The sequence below is a fragment of the Protopterus annectens genome, chromosome 6.part0, assembly GCF_019279795.1.
Source record: "Protopterus annectens isolate FY-2018-M chromosome 6.part0, PAN1.0, whole genome shotgun sequence".
Lineage (NCBI taxonomy): Eukaryota > Metazoa > Chordata > Ceratodontiformes > Protopteridae > Protopterus > Protopterus annectens.
In genome coordinates this window covers 411,999,708-412,026,582 of record NC_056737.1, presented here as the reverse complement: position 1 = coordinate 412,026,582, position 26,875 = coordinate 411,999,708, and the positions used below count along the sequence as shown (strand labels likewise).

At 41.0% G+C, this 26,875-nt stretch overlaps 1 protein-coding gene across 1 annotated transcript in view; it reads right to left on the bottom strand.

Moving 5' to 3' along the window:
* RYR3 (ryanodine receptor 3) overlaps nucleotides 1-26,875 on the bottom strand; it is a 3,250,282-nt gene that overhangs the window by 2,264,392 nt on the left and 959,015 nt on the right. The window lies entirely within an intron of this gene.

The following is a 26,875-nucleotide window of genomic DNA, read 5'->3' as shown; positions in this document are numbered from 1 at the left end:
ATACTGTGTAAAACAAATATGTTTCTTTTTGTCTGTTAAGGCTTTACTGGGACTTCCAGATAAAATGTGATAAAACATGGATAAATAATAAACTGACTTCTTAAGGTTACTGAAGACCATTGACTTTTTTCCATCTGCAGTCAAAAGTGTGTTATTAAGTAATATTACTATAACAAAATCTGTAAATTAAGACAGAAAGGAAGAAAGAAAGAGGTGTGTTACTTTCTTGTATTTGTTCTTAAAACCACTCAGCGCTGTCATTTCACCTTCTGCAGACAATGAGTAACAGCGAACAATCTCTGGAATCATTTAAGCTCTCCCAAGGCACTTCTACTTCACTAGCTGTAAGGCATTAGGCAGTGGCCCATACTAATCTGTATTGCTTTACTGTATTAATTTCTACCATCTAAGGAATCATATCATGCTACAGGTTCACTATTGTGTGTTAAAAATGGGAAACATAAAAGCTGCTAGCAGATATGACTCAGCAGATCCAAAGTTTTCATTTGCTATAGATAAGGTGCAGAGCCTTATTAACCAATATCCGATTTCTTTTTACACCTCCACAAGTAATCCTTTAGGTCTGTCTCATATATCTTTGAATTTTTGTGGAGTTTTATTCAAAATCCACCACAGAAAAGAAATGCTTTTATAATGATATCTATTTAGGTAAAAGGACTTAATGACATCACTCCAGACCCACTCTTTGCTTTCTGTTTGTACTTCCTTGGGCTTAAATAGGTCATCTTCTGAAAGATGTCCTTATACTTTGTTAATTCTCTTATGGTGCTTAATCCTTTTCTACTTTGCCTCCCTTTCATCCTTTTCTTCCAAGTAATACACTCTTCATAATTTTTCTATGTTGATTCTCTATAATTTTTTTATTTTTCATATTTGCATGGCTTCAATTTTGTCAACATCCTTTCAAATGTGGAGTCTCCTGAACTGTACTCAGTATTGCAGCTGGAGCATTACTAAATGACAGTGTGGAGGAACATTTATTTCCCGTCTTCTGCCAATTTTCTCCCTGATTGCCTTTTCACATGCATTGCAGGTTTAGATTACTTAAAATAACTGTAAGCAGGTCCCTTTCCATTTTAATTTTTGATGCTGATTCACCCACAGTACACATTGCTCCTTTGCTTTTTGTTACTAAGATGCATTATCTTTACAATTCTTTGGTTTGAAGCTAAGTTGCCACATGCAAGATCATTTTTTTAACCTTGCTAACTTCTCATTCACTTTATCCTACCTACTCTGCTGACTTTTTTTACAGATCTTTCTGTCGTCTACAAATAGACACTGCAGTACACTGAGACAGGCAGTGAAATTTACTCTGTCCAGAACTGTATCCTGTAATACAACACAAACTTATTCTCACACTTACATTGTCAATTCCATTTATTTTCCCCCTCCAGCATGAAAAGCTGTTCTATAATGCAAGCAGCAGGCCGAGACACATACTAACCGCTGCATCACCGCTGCTCTAAGCATACAAACATATACATTTAATTACTGAGAGAGTATGACTGAGAAGGTGACATTTTCAGCTAAGGCATGGGGAGAAAAGCTTCAAAGTATTACAAAAACATTTTAAGAACAATAATTTTACAATCGTCAAGAATAATACAAAAACATTTACAGATTAAATAACTATACCAAGTTACATATAATGTAAAAACATTGATTAAGAATAGATAAAAAATATATAACAATGGTTTAATACTTAGAGATAGTTTAGTCAATTTATAAGTTAAAGGTAAGTTAGTATAATACAAACAAGAATTGCCATAAAAAGTGAGAGGAAAAAAACTTGGTTATGGCACATTGAGGAAGAGAAGAAAATACATATACCATTGCAGTGAGCTAGGAACCAAACAGGAAGGAAGACAGTGAAGTAAAGCACAGCTCCAAAGAGTTTTAAAAGGTAGATTTTATTAATAAACGAACTCATTCTTTAAAATGTGCAAAACTCTAAAAAATAAATAAGAGCTTTCATCCTGGACCTCCCCAAGACTTCATTAGATAGTTAAAAAACAGCTTGTTAAATAATAAATGCAATCAAATTCTCTCTATTAAAAATACCCTATCTGGACTACTAAAAATGCTGTAAATTTAAATGAAACCTGTGAAAAAAACTGTAAAAGAAACTGGTTAGTAGCCCAAATAAATGCATAAAATTCCTTTTTGTTTTTAGGTAAACTAGCATTCCCAGGCAGAATTCCATCCAAGTACTCACCAGGCCCAACCCTGCTTAGCTTCCAAGATCAGACAAGATCGGGCACATACAGGGTGTTATGGCCATAGATAATGTTATGTAACACCATGCTCAATTATATGAAACTGTAACAAACAAAATAAATAACAGAAAAAAATAGGTTTAGCTAAGATGGTTACTGAGGATGAGGACTTTATTAATAAATGTAGTCTTATGAAAGGGATATTTTTGAATAGGGGTTACCCTAAGGGTATGACTAAGGTATTAATGAAAGAAGTAATTGAAAAAAAGAGGAAGAAGTATCAGGCGTTTTATGGTTTATCTGGTTGTATGTACTTGGTGTTGACTCTTTAAGAGGTTTTAAGGCAGGCCATGTAACTTAGAAAAGTTATTTAAGATGGTGTGCACTGTTTTTTAATTATCTGAAGAAGTCTTGGTGGTAACCAGGATGAAAGCGCTTATTTATTTTTTACAGAGTTTTGTACATTTTAAAGAACGAGATGTTTTATTAATAAAATTTGTGTTATAAAATTGTTTTGAGCTGAGGTTTACTTCACTGTCTGCCTTCATATTTAGGAAGAGAGTCAGTGGGAGAGAAACTGATTAAAGTAAGGAAGTGACTGAGGAAGGGAGATTAAGGAGGTGTAATATGTAAATAGGTGCTTGTTCATGTTTATGGATATAGTTTATCTTGTGGCTTAGCAAGAACATAGACAAATTTTGACTAAGAAGTATTTCAGAATGGTTTAAAAGACTGGAGGAAGAGTATTGACCTGATGGATACAGGCAAGGAGTTCCAGGCTTTAGCAACATGGTATGTGTATGGACTGTGCCCAGCAGATTTGAATGGTTTGTGGACTAAGAGGAGTTTTGGTCATTAGATCATAATGACTAATTGGAAATATAGCTGTGTAGAATGGTATTTAATGCTGGACAAGCTGATGGATGCTAGATAATTTTATAGGTGGTAAGAAGCTGTGTATATGATAGTTGATGGGTAGTTTTAACCATTTTAGGCTTTTAGTGCTATACAGGGTTCGGTGGTGTAGCGGTAGTGTTGTTGCCTCACAGCAAGAGGTCCTCCCATTCGATTCTCAGCTTGGGTTGGGAGTGCCTTCTGTGTGGAGTCTGCATGTCCTCCCCGCGGTCGAGTGGGCGTTCTAAAGACATTCGTTGAATGGCCATAACTTCGGTGAAGGTTGGGCATCGGGCTGGCAACTCGACACCATAAAATCCAACTGCCAATCATTAGCGGATCGGAGTCCCGCTGCGGCGACCCCTAACTGGGAAAAGCCAAAAGACAAACAAGTGCTATGCAGAGTTATTTGCTGTAAATTTAGCCACTTTCTTATAGCACTGTTCAAGTCTTTTGATTTTTGTGATGCCTGGAGGTTAGTAAGGATGAAAGAGACATAAAGTAGTGAGGGGAATAGGTAAGTAGTGGCAAGTGTAAATTTAGTTGCATTAGTGAGAACATTATTGGCTGTGTAAACCATCCCTAATTTTGGTGAGTTTTTAATGCTGTTTTGTACATACAGGTTAAATTTAAGATTATCATCCACTATCATCCCTAATAATTTGCTATTAAAGAGGATTCTAAATTGTGTTTTTTCATGTGAGAGGGATTTGCAGGAAAAAAGAAGTAGCTTTTTTTTTGTTTGAGCATGACTTGTGAGTTACAAATTAATATTTCATTGGCTGTTAGATCTTCCTGAGTAATTTAGGGAGATGTACTAGGTTGTCAAATATGCATATGAGTGTGGAATCATCTGCAAATTGTATTAAGAAGGCCTGTTTTATGGATGTGTGGAGCAAAGGTGTAGTTAGGCATAGCCTTTGTACTCCACTGAGTACAATTTTCTAGACATTACTTAGAGAAACCATTGCTTTTTGTACTCTAGCAAGTACAATTTTCTAGACATTACTTATAGAAACCATTGCTTTTTGTACTCTACCGAGTACAATTTTCTAGACATTACTTAGATAAACCATGACTTTCTTAAGCCATATTATGTCCACAACTGTCTAAATTAATGCATCCAATAAGAGTTACATAAACTGAAATAAATGTATATATTTAATGTTTTTTTTTTAGTGGGCAAGTGATGCAAACATTTTTTAAGTGTTAGGGAAGGTAACATGTCAAATTTTTACCTGCCTGGTCGGTTGGCCATTTTACAGACAGATGCCTACTGGACAAGCAGCTTTTTAATCAAAAAAGGGTGGGTTGAGATAGACCTAGTAAAGACATTTGAAGTAGCAGTTTGCTGTAACAAACTGTATCAAAGGCTTTAGACAAGTCTAGAAATAAGAGGAGACTAGTTTGTCATTATCTCTAGCTTTACTGACAGTATCTATAAAGGTTAGAAGAGCAGAGTTATTACTATGGGAAGGATGGAAATCACATTGTGTGGGGGATAGGAGCTGTTTCTGCTGGAAACATTTTAGTATTTTTTTTTATTATTTTTTAATACATTTTTTCAAAAATTTTGGAGGGGGAGTAAGATTGCTATGGGTCTAAAGTCAATAATGTCTGTTGAAATTCTTTATTTCTGTAGAAGCATAATGTGTGATTTTTTTTCCAGAGACAGGGAACGTAGATTCCTGGACTGACCTGTTTATAAGGCCTGAGAAAGGACAGGCAATGCTATCTGTTGCTTTTTTAAGGTACTTACTTGGAGGGTCATCAGCTGAATAAAGCATAGTTTGAATTTGTTTTAGAGTAGTTTTATATAGGATGTGGGCACATGTTTATAGGAGAAAGTGGATGTGCTGATATGTGGCTGTTGGGCAAGGTTGGGATTAGATGTTGGGGAATCATTGGTTAGGGACACTATACTATCTGTGAAGTGCTGGGTTACTGGGAGAGGGGTTAGGGTGAATTTCTGGCAGGAATGTAGGATTTCTTTAATGGCTGACCAGAAGATTTTAGGGGTTTGTTTACTATCTTCTGAAAGATATTATAGTATAGCTTTTGTCTTCATTTATTTGCTTTTTAGTACGGTTGCAGAGCATTCTGAAATTTTCACAATATTGTGGTATTTATATTTTAGAGATTCTTTCCACACTTTTTCTCTGTCCAGCATTAGCATTCTACTCTTTTTGGATATTCATATTGAATTGTTTGTTTTTAGAGTCTTCCTTCTAAAAAGCACATGGCTATAATTAATTTACAGCATCAGCTAAGGAGAAGATTTTAGGATGCTCCAGTTAATAAACAATAGTGTAGTAATAAATATTTTTGGGTTAAACATGGACAGGTTGCATGCTGTATTATAAACATGCTATTTAAGTGGATGTGTGAGATGTCTGGTTGTATAGATTGGGATATGGTTGCTGAGAGAGTCCGACATTGTAGCTGTTGTGGTGAATTTGCTAGGTTCTGATACTAGGATCCAGTCTAATAAAGAATCTGATCTATTGCTATAATGTTTGGAGCTAATAATTAGTTGTGTGAAACTGTGTAAGTTAATGCTAGATGTAGGTGAGTTAGAAGTCATGTCCAACCAATGATATTGATTTCACCTAGTAGTATTTTTATTGGGGGAACTGTTGTCTATATCTAATTTAGGATATCTTCCAGTGTAGTTTATTTTTATCAGGAGGGATGTAGAGGACAGTAATACATATTTGTTTAAATTTGTTTATTTTCAGAAAAGTTATAAGAAGCTCTGTTGAATTGAATTTTGGTATTGGTCTGTTGTAGGGGAAATGTGACAGCTCATGGGAAATATTAAAGCAATACTGCTCCCTTTCCTGTTTATACAGTTATTAAGGATGATACGATAGCCAGGGGTATAATTTTGGTGTAGTTATGATGGGTTTAAGTTAAGTTTCAGTTACAGTGAGAATATTAGGCTTTTGTAGGGTAATACAAGCATGTATATAGTTCAGTAGTTTTATTTCTTATGCTTCTAATATTGATTCTCACCCTCAGGCCTATTACTACAGAGAGCAATTTATAGCCAGTACAAAGCAATTAACAAGGTAAAAAGTATAACAGGTTTTCTTTCATTTACTGAATGCAGAAATCAGGAAGCTAGGGAGACTAAATAACTGGCATATACAGTGTAGTCTACTTGTCAAGAGAAGGGACAGTGGCCAACTTAATAAGTGATTCTTATAATGCAAGGACAACTCCTTTGTGGGAATATCACAGCCACTTTCCAGTACAGGGCAAGCATGTATTTGACTAGTTAAAGGCAACAGACAGCAGGCCTCTTTTCTTTTTAGTTGAAATAATTTTTGAAAGTTTTAAAAAAAAGCAAGATTACAAAATTGATATATATATATATATATATATATATATATATATATATATATATATATATATAAAATGAATAATGTTATAAAGACCAAATAAAAATTGCAACTATTTACAATATTTACAATAAACCTGAGCCCAATGAGGTAATAAATGAAACAAGATGAATGAATAATTAAATATGAAGAAGACAATTTAATAAGGGCTAAAACTTTCAACCAATGGTTGTTCCTTAATTTGTTTGGATGAATTCTTCTCTCTTTTACTTTGATTTCTTTAATTGCTACATCCTTTAAAAGGATAGGAAAGTCCTCAAACTTTGTTTCTGATGAAGATTTCCAGTTTCTTGTAATAGATTTTCTGGCCACTGCAAGTATAGTCCAAGCTAGATAGGAAAACTTTTTTTTTGTATAGCTGTTCCCAGAATATTAAATAGAACAATTTATTGTATTAAAATAAATGTATCATCCCATAATGCTTTAAAAGTTTTGAACTTTTGCCCAAAAGTTATTTACCATAAAACAGTCATAAAACATATGTGACCAATTAGCTGTAATTTGTTTATTACATCTCCAGCACTCAGTTAGAGTTGTGTTAAAATTGCTTACATTGCACACTGACAAAGTTCTCAGTAAAGACTTTTAGGCATTGGGCCTTGTGGCAGAGCTTCTGAAATCCTTGCTTTAAACAAACATAAGAAGGCATTGCCAAAATGAGCATAGTCTAAACAGGTGCTCCTTATTAAAATAAATAAATAAATAAAATGTTGTTGTTGTGTCTTTCGGCTGAAGATGTTTCCTTTTCGGACATCCTTGAGATTCTCAGGCAGAGGCATAGCTGGACTTCCCTAGCCCCCTCTGAGGACGAGTCTGCTAGGGGTCGCCACAGCAGAACGCCAGTCCGCTAATGATTGGCAGTTGATTTTTACATGCTGAGTTGCCAGCCCTAATGCACAACCTTCAACGAAGGTACGCCCATTCACACATGTCTCCACGCAGAAGATGCTCTAGCTGAGAGTCGAACTGGTCAGCGTCTTACTGTGAGGCTACAACACTACCGCAGCACCACCACTGCAGATCTCAAGCCATCAAAAACTGTGGAATGAGTCTGTCACCTCAGATACAGACCTGGATGAATCGGAGGGGTCCCCAAAGTCCCCCTCTGAAGATGTTTCCTTTTTGGACATCCTTGAGATTCTCAGGCAGAGGCATAGCTGGACTTCCCTAGCCCCCTCTGAGGACGAATCTGTATACCTGGACGCATTTGGTTCCCGACCTTCCACTTCCTGGGTGTCTCCGTCTTTTGATCCACTCATATCTGTAATGTCTCGAAAGGCTTGGTCAGCTCCAGATTCCATGGAACCTGTCCCAAGGAGACCCAATAAATTCATCACAGCTCCCCAAGACAAGCAATTCTTAACTAAAGGTGTCCCAGTTGATGCCATGGTGGTAGCAGCAGCCACAAAGAGAGAGCTAGCTGAACCTTCCTCATCTGTCCATCCACCGAATAAAGACTCTTGTACGATGGACAGATATGGGAAGCAAATGTTTTCATCAGCGACCTTCTCCCTTGGGTCCCTGAACTATCTTTCCCATTTTACTAGGCTTCAGAGGGATCTCCTAAAAAGAGATTGGAGATACCCTACAAGATCCCACAGCTAAGGGAGCTTCAGCCAAGGTAGCTACCCAGCTGGTGACAATAAATTCAATAGTCAACTTCTCCATTAGGCTTATTTCATACACAACTGATGGAGTGAGTAGAGCTGCAGGAACAGGAGTGGCTCTTAGGAGACATTCTTGGCTGCAGCTATGTCAGTTTGTAGAACCTTTCAGAGCATCCTTCCCCAATACCCCCTTTGATGGCTCCTCTCTTTTTGGGCCTCAGGTGAAAGACACACTTACCTGGTGCCAGCAGGAAGGCAAGACGCTCTCTGATGTTGGAGTCCGTTTTTCCACTCCTACCAGACCATACCCAAAGAGTCAGAAGGGTGGAAAGATGTGGTTTTGGAAATCCCAGGGACCGTTGCCTGATGCATGTGGTGAATTTTCCCCCAGAGTCAGAGGGGGAAATAATAACAATGGCAGACACCACCCTTGTGGCAGAGGGGGTCTGCAAAATCAGGGTGACAGAGATACATTCTCTTCCAAACCCTATCAGCATCCCTGAAGGGATGCCCACCTGCTCAACTCTGGAGGCAGTCGGGGGAAGGCTTTCATTGTACCCTATTGCCTGGCAAAATATTACAAAAGACAAATGGGTACTAGCCATTATATTCGGAGGTTACAAGATTCCCTTTCATCAACCCCCTTTTGTTTCAAAAAAATCCATCCCAGATGTTCCACCCAGTCTAAGGGATCAGGCAGTCACAGAAGTTTCAAGACTGCTAGAAAAAAAGAGACATCCAGGAAGTCCCCGCAGACCAAGTAGGATCCGGAACTTACTCAAGATTCTTTTTAGTGCCCAAAAAGACAGGGGACTGGAGACCAGTTCTGGATCTCAGCAGGTTAAAGAAATCTGTACAAAAAGAAAAGTTCTGGATGGTAACACTACAGTCCATTCTCCCCTTTCTGGGTCAGGACAATTGGATGTGTTCCATAGATCTTCAGGACGTGTACTATTATATAAAAATGGACAGACGGTCCAGGAGATTTCTACGCTTCCGGCTAGGGGCCAGTCATTACCAATTCAGAGCTCTGCCCTTTGGTCTCACCACAGCCCCCAGGGTGTTTACCAAATGCATGGCAGTAGTCACGGCTCACCTGAGATGTCAAGGATTCCAGGTGTTTCCTTATCTGGATGACTGGCTCCTCACTGCTACCACCAGGCAACAACTTATAGAAGCACGAGATTACACCATCACATCCTGTGCTCAACTGGACATCACAATAAACTTTGAAAAATCTGCTTTGTTGCCCTGTTAATCTATTACATACATAGGAGCAGAGCTAGATACAAGAAAAATGATTGTCAAATTGCCTCAGGAAAGAGTTTCCATTATTCAAAAATAGGTGCCACTTCTCCTGAGGAGCAAAATAATTCAAGTAAAATATGTCCTTCATACTCTAGGGTCCATGGCAGCAGCCATTCTTCTAGTTCCCTTAGCACACTTTCACATGAGAATCCTTCAGTGGCTTCTTTTCACACAATGGTCCTTCCAGTACTTACCCATGTCTCACATGATGCTAATTACAGAATCTTGCAAAAGACACCTTTCCTGGTGGATGGTCTCCCCACTAGTTTCTCAGGGCAGACCTTTTATGGAACCCCATCCGTTCACCACAGTGACCACGAACGCTTCCCTGATAGGGTGTGGGGGGGGGCATTATCTAGGGAAGACAGTCCAAGGCACTTGGCAACCTCACGAGTACCACTTGCACATCAATGTCCTGGAGATGAGAGCGGTGCTCCTAGCGCTGCAAGCTCTTCAAGACTCTCTCCCTGCTGGGACTATTGCAGTACAGATGGACAACATGTCAGCGGCTTGGTACATCAACAAACAGGGCAGAACCAGGTCTTACCCCTAATGCCAAGATGCCCTCAGACTGTGGCAATGGGCAATTTCCTCCCAACATTTTCTGATAGCAACATATATCCCTGGGGCATCCAACGTAATAGCGGACAAGCTCAGCAGGACTATCCTCATGCCTCACGAGTGGTCTCTGAAACAGGAAATTGTGGATCATATTTTTTGCAAATGGGACCAGCCTTGCTGCGATCTCTTTGCCTCTCCCCCTCAACAACAAATGCAGCAGCTACTTCCCCCTTGTTCCTCCTCCAGGTCACACACCCAGGGATGCGCTAGTCTATGATTGGCCTCAGGGACTCCTTTATGCATTTCCCCCCTTCCCCATAATTCCAAAAGTCATTCAAAAAGCAAAATCATTGGATTGAAAATGATCCTCATTGCCCCCTATTGGCCTTGACAGATTTGGTTTCCGTTCCTTCACCCCCACCTTCTAGCCCAGCCTTGGATTCTGGACCCAGTACTGGATCTCTTGATTCATCAGTCAGGTGGGCTATACCAACCCCTCCAATCTCTCAAGCTCACAGCTTGGTTACTGTACTTCCAATCCTAGCCAGGCTCCCCAATATTTCCCGAGCAGTGCGTGATATTATTGATGTTACGTTGTCTGTCTCACCTTCATTCTTGCTGTTTGGGATTGGAGCTGATCCTCGGCTCTGACTTGGCCATCTTCAATAGCTCGAGAGCTGTTTACTGGCTCGAGGCTACCCCTTATCCCATAATGCCCAGCGATAGCTACCCAGATCTCATTTGCTGCTTCAGTTGCAAGGGTGTCATTTTTTTTGGCTCAGGCTCGTATATTTAACTTTTTGTGTAAACTTCCTTAGAATTTAAACTTTCTAGTATCCTTTCTGTTTTAGAGTTAGTTATACGTGTTGTAGTTATATTTTCTATAGTCTCTACCTTTTTTGACAGAACTCATTTAAGTTAGAGAGTTCTCCACCCCTCCCCCATCCCTAGGTTAGCCATTTAACTTAGAGGCTTTCCTACTTCTTTTTTCCCCTTATTGTAAATAAAAAAAAAAAAAATATATATATATATATATATATAGGTTTACTATCATTAATTCGAAAATCAAAATAAATCATGTCTGTATTTTCGAATCTTTAAATTGGAAATGAACATTTCCGAATCAACCTAACCTCGAAAACAAGGGTGTATTGTCGAAAATGTCGCTCGCGACATTTACGGCAATACACAGCACGCCCACCCTTCCCATAAGCAACTATCTACCTAACCTAAACACACAGTTATGCAGGGGCTGCACCGTGGGGGGCTGTGCCCCCCACACCCCACCTAACTTAATATTCCAATTCCAAGATCGCACTACAGTGAGGAAAGGAATGTATTTCCCTAACCGCACTGTACCGCGATCCGCTCCCATGAGTGAACGTTGGAATTGCAAATGCACAGTCCATTTGCAATGGCAACGTTAAGCTCATCACCACAATATGAAGTATTCGAACATCTGGTGTTCGAATACTTCATAGCCGTGCAAGTGCACGTCGGCATTGTGATGGTAAACCATATATAAATATATATATATATATATATATATATATATATATATATATATATATATATATATATATTTAATTATATTATATCTTAGATTTCCTTTATAGTTATAGATAGTACTGATGCGTTTTGTCTAGTGTAGTACTGTTTTTTGTCTGTATTTACTTACTTAGTCTTCCCTTTTTTTGGTACAGTCATGTCTAAGGAAGCTAAGGTTTCTGGATTCAAGAAGTGTGACTCATGCTGTCCGAAAATGTCTCTGACAGATGGGCACACTAGTTACGTCTACTGTTTGGGTGCTGTTCACCTGCAGGACTCTTGTTCTATTTGCCATGCTTTTAGTCCAAGAGTCCTGCAGGAGCGTAAGAACAAACTGATTCTTAGGGGTCTGTTAATACCCCAGGATTCACCAGCAAAGAGTTCACAGCCAGTGAAATCCCCAAAATCCTCTAAGCCATCGGATCCATCTTTGGAGCCAACTCCTGTGCAGGATTTACCTTCTAAGTCGGTTCCTGCTGGCACCGACAAGACAACCTCCCCGTCGGCTCCATCGGATGCTTCAGAGCCATCGTGGAGCCACAAGAGGCTGAGGTCCCCTTCCTTAGAGTCGGTGCATTAGGCTCCTTGGTCTCCATTACTTCAAAGTGAGCATAGCCACCGATCCTCTCACTCCTCTCGATCCTCTTAGGCTGTCGATCATGATCTGGAGAGACTAGTCAGTAGGTTGCTAAAGTCGCAGCACTAACTAAATTATTGTCCAGCCCTCCTCAACAGGTATCGGCTCCATCCACTTCACTTGATGTTCCTCCTCCGACTCCAATGAGTTCCGAGCCAGAGTTTGTTGGGGTTCGAGTAGTGGAACTGTCGGCTCCGATAACCATATCCCCTTTGGTTCCAACGTTGGCTCCGATTACCTCGATGGTACCTTCCATAGAGGGATCTGGATGCTGAGGCCCCCTCGTCGGCTCTGAGGGGGCGAGTGGCATCAAACCCTTGTCCGACCCCATTCTCCCTCTCAGAGCATCGGCGCAGGTGAGCTTGGCTCCACCATCGGCCTCGGAGCTGTCCCCCTCGGCGCGGAGAAAGATTCCTATTTCTTCGGAACCGGAGCTTTCTCTGCCTCGAGACAGGGACTTATTTGAGGTCATGCAGAGTGTGCTGTCCCCAAGTCAGCTCCAATACAGGCCCCACAAGCTCTGTAGTGCCTGTGCCAACCTCTGCTCCTCCTCCAGACCCCAAGCGTGGGGAACCAAGGCTCCAGGTCACCACATTGGTTGTTTCCTCTTCTTCTGAGGCCTCCCCTGATCATTCAGAGGAGCCCCCTTAGAAGAGGAAGTGCAAGAGGAAGCACATTGACTCCCCTGAGTCTGTCACTTCTGATACAGACTTAGATGAATTGGAAGGGTCCCCGAGATCCCCCTGTGAAGATGTTTCCTTCTGGGACATCCTAGAAATGCTTAGGCAGAAGGGGAACTGGAATCCCCCAGCCCCTACCAAAGATGAGTCTGTATTCCTGGATGCTTTTGGTTCCTGACCTTGCACCTCCTGGGTTTCTCCGCCTTTTGACCCACTTATGTCCGTAGTGGCTCGTAAGGCTTGGTCAGCTCCGGACACAGTGGAGCCAACTCCAAGGAGACCTAGTAAATTTATTACAGCCCCCCAGGATAAGCAATTCCTTTCTAAGGGTGTGCCTGTTGATGCCATGGTGGTAGCAGCAGCCACCAAAAAGGAGCTAGCAGAGACCTCTTCATCTGTTCATCCCCCTAACAAGGAGTCTAGGATGATGGACAGGTACGGAAAGTGAATGTTTGCTTCAGTGACCTTTTCCATGAGGTCACTGAACTATCTATGTCATTTTACTCGACTTCAAAGGGATCTCCTTAAAGATATTGGAGATACCCTTCAAGATCCTACAGCTGAGGGAGCACAAGCCAAAGTAGCTTCCCAGCTAGCGACGCTTAATTCTATAGTTAACTCCTCCATGAGGATCAATTCCTATGCGGCCGATGGAGCAAGTAGAGCCACGGGCATGGGTGTAGCCCTTAGGAGGCATGCGTGGATGCGTCTGTGTCACTTTGTGGAACCCTTTTGAGCGTCCTTCACCAATACCCCCTTTGATGGCTCCTTTCTCTTTGGGCCACAGGTGAAAGACACGTTGACTAGGTGTGAGCAAGAAGGCAAGACTCTCTCTGCTGTGGGAGTCTGCTTTTCCACTCCCTCTAGACCTTACCCCAAGGGTCAGAAGAGTGGGAAAATGTGGTTCTGTAAATCTCAGGGAGCCTTGCCTGACACACGTAGTGATTTTTCCTCCAGAGGTAGAGGGGGAAACAATAATAATAGATGCCACCCTTGTGGCAGCGGTGGTCCGCAGAACCAGGGCAACAGAGAATCTTTCTCTGATAAGCCCTTCCAGCATCCCTGAAGGGTTGCCCGGCTGCTCACCTCTGGAGGCAGTCGGGGTAAGACTTTCACTGTACCCAAAAGCCTGGCTAAATTTAACAAATGACACATGGGTATGGTCCATTATATCCAGAGGTTACAAAATTCCCTTCCATCAACCTCCCTTACAATCAAAGAAAATCCTTCCAGATGTGCCACCCAATCTGAAGGAGCAAGCAGTAATAGAAGTTTCAAAACTGCTAGAAAAAAGAGCCATCCAGGAAGTTCCCACAGACCAGCATGGATCCGGAACTTACTCAAGGTTCTTTTTGGTACCAAAAAAGACAGGGGACTGGAGACCGATTCTGGATCTCAACAAACTAAACAAGTCTGTACAAAGAACAAAGTTTCGGATGGTCACGCTACAGTCCATTCTACCCTTTCTGGGTCAGGACAATTGGATGTGCTCGATAGATCTTCAGGACGCGTACTAACATATCAAGATGGACAGACGCTCCAGGAGATTTCTTCGCTTTCAGGTGGGGGCCAGTCATTACCAGTTCAGAGCTCTGCTCTTTGGTCTCACCATAGCCCCCAGGGTGTTCACCAAGTGTATGGCAGTAGTCACGGCTCACCTGAGATGTCAAGGATTCCAGGTGTTTCCATATCTAGATGACTGGCTCCTCACTGCTACCACCAGGCATTAACTCCTACAAGCGCAGGATTATGCAATCACATCCTGCACCCAGCTAGGTATTACAATAAATTTCGAAAAATCTGCCTTGTTGCCCTGTCAATCTATCACTTACATAGGAGCAGACTTAAACACAAGGGATATGTTCGCAAGGTTACCACTAGAAAGAGTGTCCACAATTCGCCAACAAGTGCAAATTCTAATGCAGAGCAAAAGGATCCAAATCAGGTATGTCCTTCAAACTCTGGGCTCCATGGCAGTGGCCATTCTTCTCATCCCACTAGTGCGCTTCCACATGCGAATTCTTCAGTGGCTCCTTTTCACACAGTGGTCCTTCCAAGAGCTACCCATGTCTCACATGATCCTTATCATGGAAGCATGCAAAAGACACCTTTCCTGGTGAATGGTCTCTCCATTAGTTACTCAGGGAAGACCTTTCATACAACCCCCTCCAGTAGCCACAGTGATGACAGACACCTCCCTGATAGGGTGGGGGGGCATTATCTGGGCAGGACAGTCCAAGGCACTTGGCAACCTCATGAGTACCATCTGCATATAAATGTCCTAGAAATGAGAGCCGTGCTCCTAGCGTTGCAAGCTCTTCAAGACTCTCTTCCTTTCAGGACCATTGCAATCCAAACAGACATGTCAGTGGTGTGGTACATCAACAAGCAGGGCGGGACCAGATCCTACCCCCTATGTCGAGAAGCACTCAGACTTTGGCAGTGGGCGATTTCCTCCCAACATTTTCTGATCGCGACACACATCCCTGGGAGATCCAATGTTGTAGCAGACAGGTTCAGCAGAGCTATCCTCATGCCTCACGAGTGGTCTCTGAATCAGGAAGCTGCGGATCTTATTTTCCGCAAATGGGGACAGCCTTGCTGCGATCTTTTTGCCACCCCCTTCAACAGCAAATGCAGCAACTCTTCTCCCTTCTTCCGCTTCCAGGTCACATACCCAGAGATGCTCTAGTCCACGACTGGCCTCACGGACTTCTTTATAATTTTCCTCCATTTTCCCTGATACCGAAACTCATACAGAAAGCAAAATCGTTGGGTTGCAAAATGATCCTCATTGCCCCTTACTGGCCTCGACAGATATGGTTCCCATTCCTGCACCATTACCTTCTCAATCAACCCTGGATTCTGGACCCAATTCCAGATCTCCTGATTCATCAAGTCAGGCGGGATGCATCAATCCCTGCAAACTCTCCAGCTGACAGCTTGGTTGCTCCACTTCCAACCTTAGCCAGGTTTCCCAGCATTTCCCCAGCAGTACGTAAGATTATCGTCTCCTCTCACAAGTCTACAATGAGAAAAACTTATGCTAGCAAATGGAAATGTTTTTCTTGTTGGGTGGAGTCTAGGAATGTGGATCCCATCTCAGTCCCACTCCACGAAATTCTGGAATTCCTGGCACAACTGTTTCACTCCAGGGCCGCTTCTGCTACGATTAGGGTACAATTAGCAGCCATTTCTAATTTTCATATTGGTTGGTCAAATTCTAACATTATGTCTCATAAGCTCTGTAAAGCTTTTTTGAGAGGAACATCTCTTCTTAGACCTCCAGTGAGAGATCCTCCTCCCCCTTAGTACCTTAATTTAGTCCTAACTTCTTTAATTCTGCCCCCTTTTGAACCAGCATCTTCCTGCTCCATCAAGTTTCTGTCTTAGAAGACACTCTTTCTGGTAGCTATCCCTTCAGCTAGGTGTGTCTCAGAACTCCAGGCACTATGTGTTCGTCCTCCCTACCTGGTGTTTCACAAGGACAGTGTTGCTCTGAGGACTAATCCTTCATTTCTTCCTAAAGTCTGCTCAGAAAATAATTTAAACCAATCTATAGATCTCCCTGTGTTCTTTCCAAATCATAGCAACAAGGCAGACTACAAACTTCACCAATTGGACGTTCATAGAGAATAGTGTTTTTACCTGCACAGAACTAAAGAAATAAGAAAGTCAGACTAATTATTCCTTTCTTATGCCTTAAACAAACAAGGTCTGCCAGTTTCCAAGGTGACCTTATCCAGATGGTTGTCCCACACTATTACTTTTGTTTATCAGTTAAGGAACAAAGAGTTACCAATTAAACCAAAAGGTCATTCTACTAGGGCATTAGCCACCTCCGTAGCCTTTCAGTCTAGGTTGCCCATGGATTCCATCTATTCAGCTGCCATATGGGCAAACCCTCATACCTTTATCTCTCATTACAAGGTGGATATGGTCTCTCGGAGCAGAGCTGATTTTGGTTCCACTGTTCTGAAGAGTCTGTTCCACTGAGCCACCCAGGGTGTTAGGTGCTATGGACGCTGTCCCAAACAGCAAGAATGAAGGCGAGATAGACAACTTAACATTAAGAAGTTATGTACCTACCATAACGTTCCATGTTAGTTGTTTTCATCTCGCCTTCTTTCTTGCATCCCTCCCTCCGTCCCCTGCCCTAGTACATTGAGAGGAGTTCCTTTTTTCACTGGCTGAGTATTCTTTTATTATTATTCTTCTGGCCAGGTCTTCCTAAACTATTCTAGATATTAGAATGCTGGGAACAACCAGTTTTTTGATGACTGTTTTTTTTCTTATGTCTGGTTTAGCTATTTCAAATGAGATCTGGGTAGCTATCGCTAGGCATTATGGGATAAGGGGTAGCCTCGAGCCAGTAAACAGCTCTCGAGCTATTGAAGATGGCTGAGTCAGAGCCGAGGATCAGCTCCAATCCCAAACCGCAAGAAAGAAGGTGAGATGAAGACAACTAACATGGAATGTTATGGTAGGTACATAACTTCTTATTTCCTCCCATAAGACAAATACAGTGAAAGTCTATGCTGGCAAATGGAAAAGATTCTCTTACTGGGCAGAATCCAGGAATTTAGATCCTTTTACAGCTCCTGTACTCGAGATTTTGGACTTCCTAGCAGAACTGTTTCATTCTGGTGCAGCAGCTGCTACCATCAGAGTACAACTGGCTGCCATTTCAAATTTTCATGTTGGAGTTTCCAACTCTAGCATAATGTGTCACAAACTCTGTAAGGCCTTCATGAGAGGTACATCTCTACTTAGACACCACAGTGAAAGAGCCACTTCCACCTTGGGATCTCAGTTTGGTTCTTGCCTCCTTGATACTGCCACCCTTTGAACCAGCAGCATCATGTTCCTTGAAGTTTCTCTCTTGGAAAACTCTTTTCTTAGTTGCTATTACTTCTGCCAGACATGTTTCAGAACTTCATACACTATGTGTTCACCCTCCATACCTAGTTTTTCACAAAGACAGGGTTTCCCTGAGAACTAACCCATCTTTTCTACCTAAAGTTTGTTCAGACCACAATTTGAATCAGTCCATTGAACTCCCTGTCTTTTTCCATAATCATTCCAACAAGGCAGAATACAGATTACACCAGTTGGTTGTGCATAGACAACTGCATTTCTATCTCCATAGAACTAAAGAAATGAGAAAATCAAATCAGTTGTTCCTTTCATTTGCTAACAACAAACAAGGCCTTCCAATTTCTAAAGTAACATTGTCAAAATGGTTATCGGACACCATAGTCCATACCTACCACTTGAGACAAAAAGATCTTCAACAAAACCCAAAGGTCATTCAACCAGGTCAGTAGCTACTTCGGTAGCATTTCAATCTAGATTGCCCATAGATTCAATTTGTGCAGCAGCTACTTGGGCAGATCCTCATACATTCATTTCTCATTACAAAGTAGATGTGTTCTCCCGGGGCAGAGCTTCCTTTGGTTCCAAGGTTCTGAAGAGTCTACTTGGGCAGATCCTCATACATTCATTTCTCATTACAAAGTAGATGTGTTCTCCCGGGGCAGAGCTTCCTTTGGTTCCAAGGTTCTGAAGAGTCTTTTCCAATGAGTCACCCAGGACTGAGGTGCTAGGGATGCTGTCCCATCCAGTAAGAATGAAGGCGAGATTGGACAACTTAACATAAAGAAGTTATGTACCTTCCATAACGTTCCATGTTAGTTGTCTTTCATCTCGCCTTCCTTCTTGCGTCCATCCCTCCATCCTCCTTCCTCGAGGATTGAGAGGAGTTTCTCAATGGTTTCACTGGCTAATTTGTTTTGTTATTAGTTGCTTTGCAACCAAACCATGACAATTAACTGTATATCCAGGTTTATTAATGGATTATCTTTTATAATTATGTCTAGTGCGAGCTATCTCAAATGAGATCTGGGTAGCTGGCACTAGGCATTCTGGGATAAGGGGTAGCCTCAAGCCAGTAAAGAGCTCTCGAGCTATAGTAAGTAGCCGAATCGGAGCCGAGGATTGGCTCCAAACCCATCCAGCAAGAAGGAAGGTGAGATGAAGGGCAACTAACATGGAATGTTATGGTAGGTACATAACTTCTTTTTACAGCTTTACCAGGTAGTAAGGGGGTCAGGAACCATACCCAGAGCTCTTGGTCAACATTGTACTGTTTACATACTCTTTCAAATGTATGAATAAAGCTATAAAACTCATCCCCTGTGCAAATTGTGGAAGAATTTAATGACCTTTATTGATTCTGGGGTCCGGTTCTTCCCTTCCCTATTACCTACATGACCCTGAAGAAGAGTTAACATCTCCCTCTCACATTGTCACTACTTCTTTTTTTCAGCCTTCAAATGCTGCAGTTTACCTTCAGTCTCCAAATGCCATAGTCTCTCTTCAGTCTCCAAATGCTGCCATCTCTCTTTGGTCTGCAAACATTTGGCCTCCAGTTCATGCTGACTCTGCTTCCCCTTTTCGTCAGCCTCCAAATATTGCAGTCTCTCTTCAGTCTCCAGTTCAAGTCACTTTTCAGTCTCCAAACATTTGGCCTCCAGTTCAAGTCTTGTTAATTCCAGACAGATTTTTAAGTCTTCTGAAGAAAAGGTGAACTATCCTGTTTCTGAAGACTGTACATCCTCAACACTAGACTGGCTGTCCTCCTGGCCACTGGTCTGCTCTGCAGCTGTGATTAAGGCTGGAATAATTTCCTTTTTAGTCCGGTTAGCATGCACCAGTCCTTTGGCTTCACACACCTTTGCCAACTGGTTCTTTATCAGCTTACCATAATCCTCTGTTGACATTTTTGCCTGTTTTCCCTGACTAAATTAAACTAACAAAAATAAACAAAACTGTTGTGAAAATGAAACTCTAAATGTTTACCTTGTAGCTGTTGGGAGTGCACACACCTTTAGTGACAACTGCCCACAGGCTACTGAAGTTCAATTAATATCCCACCACTCTGCCACCAGTACGTAATGGCCTCTCTTTACCCCAGACCAGAAATCAAGGAGTCTCAGTCCTCACCACTGACACCAGTGAGAGATGATCACTAAGGACAGGAATGGATTTACACAGTATTTTTCAGATGCAGCTCTCTGCATCAAGCACAATTTCCCCTTGGAGCACACAGGGAGCATACTATAGCCCTGGGACTTTGACCATAAGGTTAGCATATTTAAAGGAAGGCTGTATGATGGGTAAACAGGGAGCAAAAACACTTTTTTTTTAATTTAGTTTTTTTGATGTTTCTTTATATTTACATTTATTTTGGTATAGTTAATGTCCTGGTTGTTTGCTGTTCTATCATGTATTATTTGTCATTCCAAGCATTTCTTAATATGGTTTGCTCTACATACATTTAATCCAGTTTTGTTAACATATCTCCAGCAATTTTATATTCTATTATATATTTCCATAATTTGCACATATTGAACTGATACCCACAGTGGAATGGATTTGCCTGTTATTCATAAAGCAACATTTTTCACTACATAAGAAAAGCCATCAGTCATACAAAAGTTGCTTACATCCTTATGCTTAATGTACAAAAACTGTTGAGGAGTGAGATTTTACTGATGCTTTTGAGGAACTAGAATTGTTCTTGCCAAGTTTACTTATTTATTTATTTGTTTGAATTTGCGTACCAAAGTAATGATCCTAATGGACTTTTTTTCAGACCCAGCCAAGCTCATCCTTTCCCGACCTTTTCTTCCTATATGCATTTTTCCTTAAAGGTCATAAATCATTTCTGCTGCCTTGCAGTACTTCATCTCTAATAGTATGAGTGGAAATTACAGAAATTATTACAGTAGTTACTCAAAGTACTTCCTCATTAAGTAACTTTACTGCCTTGCCTAGTTTGCTACTGATCATCATTCCAGCATAACACAGAATGCCAGCAACTTGATGTTCTGCCTTTCTGCACTTGCAACATATATTTATGCCATCACTGATGATGTCTTTGCGTAAGGCCAGGTTTCTCTTTTGATAAATGGTTAGAGATTGTTACAAAAAGTGATAATTTCCCAGTGACTGTTGAAACTCTTCATCCAAATTTACTTACCACAGACTATTAGTCTTAAGTTACTTGCAGCCCTTATCTTATGTGACAAAACAACACGGCGAATAGTATTACCATGCTTTATTACAAATTTTACAATAATCAGTCTCACACAAACAGTGCTGAAGTGTAATAGCACTTTTCATCATGCTGTTTTGCTGCTGTAATTAATACTGGAGTTATTTTATTATCTTCTGATATACTGTCAGGCTACCAATTGCTTTCATCCTTTACAAGGAAATATACATTCTATTCTGGATCTTTACCAAATGCTGCTAGTACACCCATCAAATAAAATTGCTTCAGTCACTGACTCACAGCTTATCATTATTGCATAGTATGATAACTTCTTCCAGTGATTTACATTTGTCAACTATAGAAAAGTGTAACATCTTAGATTATCCCGTCAGTCTACTTGACAGGTGGGAATGGTCACCAGCAGGTGTTCCAACATAGCAAACAGCTCTCTTACAACTGAGGCTCCTCCCTTACCTTCCACAATGCAGTGCTGCTCCCTGTTTACCTCAGATCTCATATGTTGCCATTCCTGTCATACACAATTGACTGCAGCTCAACAGATTTGTTTCAGATTTTATCTTTCTGGTAGTTTTTCTCTGCCTTCTAGCCAGAAATTGTTTTATTTAGTACTATTCTACTTAGAGTACCAAGTTTTAGTATTTCTGCTTGTCAGTATTTTTTTTCCCTACTCCTGCATTAAACTTTTTGTAGAGTAGAAAGTTTAATTTTTTTATTATTGTTCTTGTCACTATCCTTTAATTGTTTATTGTTCCTTCAGAAATGCAAAAGACCTCAGGTTTTCATAAATGCAGCAAGTGTGGCCACAAAGTTCAGCCCCAGGTCACCCAAGACCTTTGCTTAATGTGCATTGAGCTGGATCACATCAATGAGCTATGTAGCATATGCAACTCCTTTGGTTAAAGGACCTAGGAAGAAAGAATAAGCTTATTCAAAAGGGGCTTTTTTTCTTACAGAAGATTTCAGGAAGGAGAAGGAGAAGAAAGTGAAGAATGAGAAAAGAAGGACTGAACAAAGCTGTAATACCAAGTTACATCCAAGTTAGCCAGGCTGTATTCGAAGCCCATCAAACCAGTTCAGCAAACCATGCAGCCACAACCATGTCTGAACCCTCCTCATAGGTCAATCTCCAAAGTTGCTGTCCAGGCTACCCCTCAAGGAGTCCAACCAACCGAAGTGCTAACTATTTCAGACCCTTTTGGAGGAAAAGAACATCTAAGAACTGTCAGGAGTTCCTCCCTGCTGTATGATCTGGAGCACATGATGAGGGTTCATTAAAACTTATACAGAAATGGGTGTCATAGTGTCCAACTCTGTCTGTAAGGTGGACAGGCTAGAAACCCAAGCATTGACCTTTTCTCCTCCTTCCCAGTTTTGGTACTGGGATATTTCAAATAGACTGATATACCATTGTTGTCTGGTTTAGCATTGAGTGAGCTTGACCTTTCAGCTCTAACTCCTTTGGTCCTATTGCTATTGACTCCCACCCCCTCTATGTTGAGATCATATAGGCAACAAGAAGCTGACATTGAGTGCTCTGTGCCAGTGTCAGTGCTGACTCCATTAGGGCTGTTCACTGTACCCAACACTTTATCATTTGATATATCAGTGCTGTTGGCAGCTTTAGGTCCAGGTTGACCTCACAGCTGATATCTCTCAGTGTTGAGCTTTCATCAGCAACAGCATGTTTTGCACTGAGGTCAGTTCAGTTCTGGCTTCATCAGCTCCCACAGATGCCTCTTCAGCATTCAAAGTACTGTAAAGACTCAAATATCTGGGCAGAGACCACTCATCACTAACTTTAGCTCCACTGTCACTTGAGTTTTGGGTGCTGATCATGAGCTTCATTCTTACAGAGTTTCAAAAGGTCTCTCAGCAGACACCCTTCATGGTCAGACCTATCCTATATCCAGTCAGAAGGCCCCCAACCTAATATTCCCAGGAAGAGGACATGCAAGGGGAGGCACATAGACTAACCAGAAGAGTCTCTTACCTATGATTTAGACCTTGATGGCGGGGACATATCCTCATAGAACCCTTCAGATAACACCAATTTTCAAGAAATTTTAAAATTGATGAGACAGTGCCACTTAACCCACCGACCCCACTCCTTTGATGAGGAGATTCTGATGTAAGCCCTTTGAACTGCCTGTTTATATTCTGAGTGGTGGTCTCATGGCCCACATGATTGACTTGCTTATGGGAAGGGCTTGGTGAGAACCCAGTGAGACTGAGCCAACCACAAGGAAGCCTGACAAGATAAAACTCCCTCCTAACAACAGACTATATTGGAGTACAAGTCTCCTTGCTAACTCCATGGTGGTAGTGGTGATCATCAAAAAGGAGCCCTCTGAATAGAGCCTGGCTGTCCATCTACCAAATAATTATTGGGAAATCAGCAGGTACTTTTGCATAAGCAACATAAACTACCTGATGCACATGCGGGCTAGCTGTACAAACACTAGATACGCTGTGAAGACTATTGACAAGAGATACCTGTAGACAGCTAGAGGCACAGGTGTCCCCCATATTTAACATATCTAGGTTCTCCTTACACCTGATACAAAATGTGGCTGACAGAGTGGCTAGTGCAGCAGGGACAGGCATTACAATGAGGCATTATGCCTAACTCAGGCTTTGTGACTTTGCAGAGAACTTTATGTTGTCATTTAATAAAGCCCCTTTGATTGGTCTTCACTCATTGGACACCTCAGGAGGAAGGGAAACTGGTAAAGAGTGAATGAGTGGGCAAGACCTACTCTGCAGTAACAGTCAAATTCACAGCCCCTCAGAGATCTTTCTCAATGAATCAAAATGATTCTATGAAGTTGTGGTTTTCAAAATCCCAATGGCAGCTCTTTGAGCAGATTCCAGAAAGGGATGCCAATGTAGGTTTGGGGGGGGGGGCTTTCAAATTAACACTGTCCTAGGGGCAGAAATACTCTGCAAAATCAGGGTTTCCATAGCATATTCTAAGGAAGGCAGTAGCACAAACTGTAGTGACTTCCCAAACAGGCACACTGTATAGGCAGTCAGTGTTCATCTTTCTTTGCACCAAGAAGCATTGATAGCTATCACACAAGACATTTGGCCTATGGAAATAGTATCCAAAGGATATATGATTTCCTCTTCCCAGATAAAAAAGTCATCCTTCCAAACACTGACATCCCACCCATCAAAAGAAGGTGGGAAAGGCAGACATTTTATGTTTTCTGTCCAAAAGGGGCATCCAGAAGTTCTCTCAAGACCAGACCAGTAATGGTTCTGAGTTTATCCAAGATGCTTTTTGGTTCCAAAAAAGTAAGGACCTCAATCTCATCCTAAATCATATTGGTCTAAATCAGTATGCCATAAAATCCTATTCCAGATTATCACAGTGCAGTCCAGCCTTCCATGTCTCCAGAAGGGGATTAAATGTACTTATTAGTCCTCCAGGATGGATATTTGCACATCAAAATTGCAAAGCTTACAAGATGTTCTTACACTTCTGGTTCTGAGACAGTCTGTACCAATTCTGACCTCTGCCATTTGGCTTCACACATCCCCCGGGTGTTTACCAAATGCATGGTTGTGACTGCTTAACACACACAAGGCTTCAAGGAATTCCTGTCTTCCCTTACCTAGATAACTGGCTGTTTCTGTCTACTACTGGAGAGTCCCTTTCTTCTTTTACTGATGATTTTCAACAAAAGTCCAACAAAATGAAAATTACAGTCTGTTATATTTCACAAAGGCTATAACAGCTCATGGTCTTTTCATGTGTACATTCATTCATTCATTTGTGTCCAAAGAGAAACTTACACACAGAGACCGCACAGTAAAAAGCATATATATTCACACTTTGTAAGAACCAGGACTGTCACTGTCTCTAATTTCTTTCTCATACCTGTAGCAGCATTTACTTAGTCCTAACATTCCTCAAATGTCACACTGAAACACACAAATACAAGAGGTTTCAATATTAGAAGAATGGCCTATCTGCTCATCCAGCTTGCCCAAAATCTCTGCACATAATTCAGCACAGAAATACTGGGTTCATTCCATTTATACCATTTATGCCATATTCTCTTGAGTGTATAATCTGAGCCAGTGCTTTGTATGCCCCAAACCTGTTACTATTTGATATGTATCAGCTCTGATGAGGATCATGTTGGTGGAGGATATCATCCTTTCTCCTTAATGTCTCTTTTAAGACATATTTTTACAGTATGAATCTTTGACTTTAAGACTTCCTTCTGTACAATACACTGTTTTGTTGTGCCTTTTCATATTTTTTGTTTCTGCTTTCTTAAAGGTCCAGAAGGCTCAGCTGTCTAGTTTAATGACAGTTGTGAATAAATGGAAAAAGAAAACGAAGAGGAATTTTAATCACTGAGCATCCGTGGGAACTGACTTAGTTTGTGTGTTTGAGAGAGGTGCTTTCCATTAGATGTATTGCTGTATTTGTAGTCATTTTTGTATGCTCAAATTCTGTTTAATAGAAATCATTTGGTTGTGGCATACATTGTCATTGAGCATATTTCTAAATGTGAGTGATGTGGAACTGACTTCCAGAAAATAAGCTAGAGGGGATATCATGTCAGGGCTTCCAAAAATTTGGTAAGTGATTATTGATAATTGCTAAATATATGAGCTACTTTTATTTTTGCAAATGTTTTATCATTAATGCTTTGTTTTACATTTTATACCAGACTTTAACATACCTGTGGGTATGTTTGTGTCCATGGACCACTTCACTTACTCGGTTGTCAAATAAATACATAGCTAAACATAAAACAAACAAAAAAATAAATAAATACCTTTGAGAGGATCCCCATTATGAACAGTTGCAGTGCAATTTCTCTATTTCAACAAGAAAAGGCAAATCTGCTCAGCAGATGAGAAACTGCTACAAACAATCATGAAATCACCTTCTAGGATGGAAGTAGGAAATGACAGTATAGTAGGGCATCGGATAGTATCCTAACATACTAAGATCATTAGATCCTAACATAAGTGATAACATAATCACTACAGAACTCTCTAGAGCACAACAGTTTTGTGGCCTGTGCAATAAGCACTTACAAATATTTTATACTGAAAACATGGTTTAAGTCATTTATTTTATTATGTATTTTTTAACCTTGTAGCACAAGTGTCTGCCTTCAGGGTTTTGTTGGCACTACTATCTAGTTAAGTGAGGAGTTCAGCATCAAACAGCAGCTAATAGAAACTAAGAGAATTAAACCCAGGACTGCAAGATGAAGGTCATTAGCACCTTCTAGCCTTAAGTCTCTGAGCTAATCTAGTAAATCAGAGCTACATTTTTGTCAACTTTAACATTACAGAAATAATATAAAAATATAAGTAGTTGCACTGCACAAATGGAAAGCCAATTTTCTATTGATCAAGCTAGCCACTAATACTTTTAATGTGAAAGTTATTTTTAATTCTCAAGTTCATAGGTTCATAGGTTGGTACTAGGCTATCGGCCCTAGGGCCTATACAAGCCTAGCCAAACAATTCCTTGGCTAATTCTTCCCACAATATTTACTTCCCTAGACCCCTGTCTAGCAGGGCGACTGACGTGACCCCCGGGGTGAATTTCATATCTCCAATCCAATCGTCAAGGTTGCTTTTGAAGAGAGCCAAAGAGGCGCTCTGCTTGACATGTATGAGCAGTCTATTCCAAAGTCTAGGGAGTCTCTGGGTCAGGAACCTATCCCTCCAGCATGTTTTGTTCATTGCAATGCCAAGGTTTAGATCTCTGGAGCATGTGGCTCTGAAGGACTGGGATTTCTTTAAGTGTAGCATGTCCAACAGCTCTAGGTTTGACATGGCCTTTTATGTTAAGCAGTGATCACCTCTGACTAGACAATATGTGACAGAGTGTAGCTGGAGTTTTTTAGACGATCAGCATAGGGCATCTGCTTTAGGCCT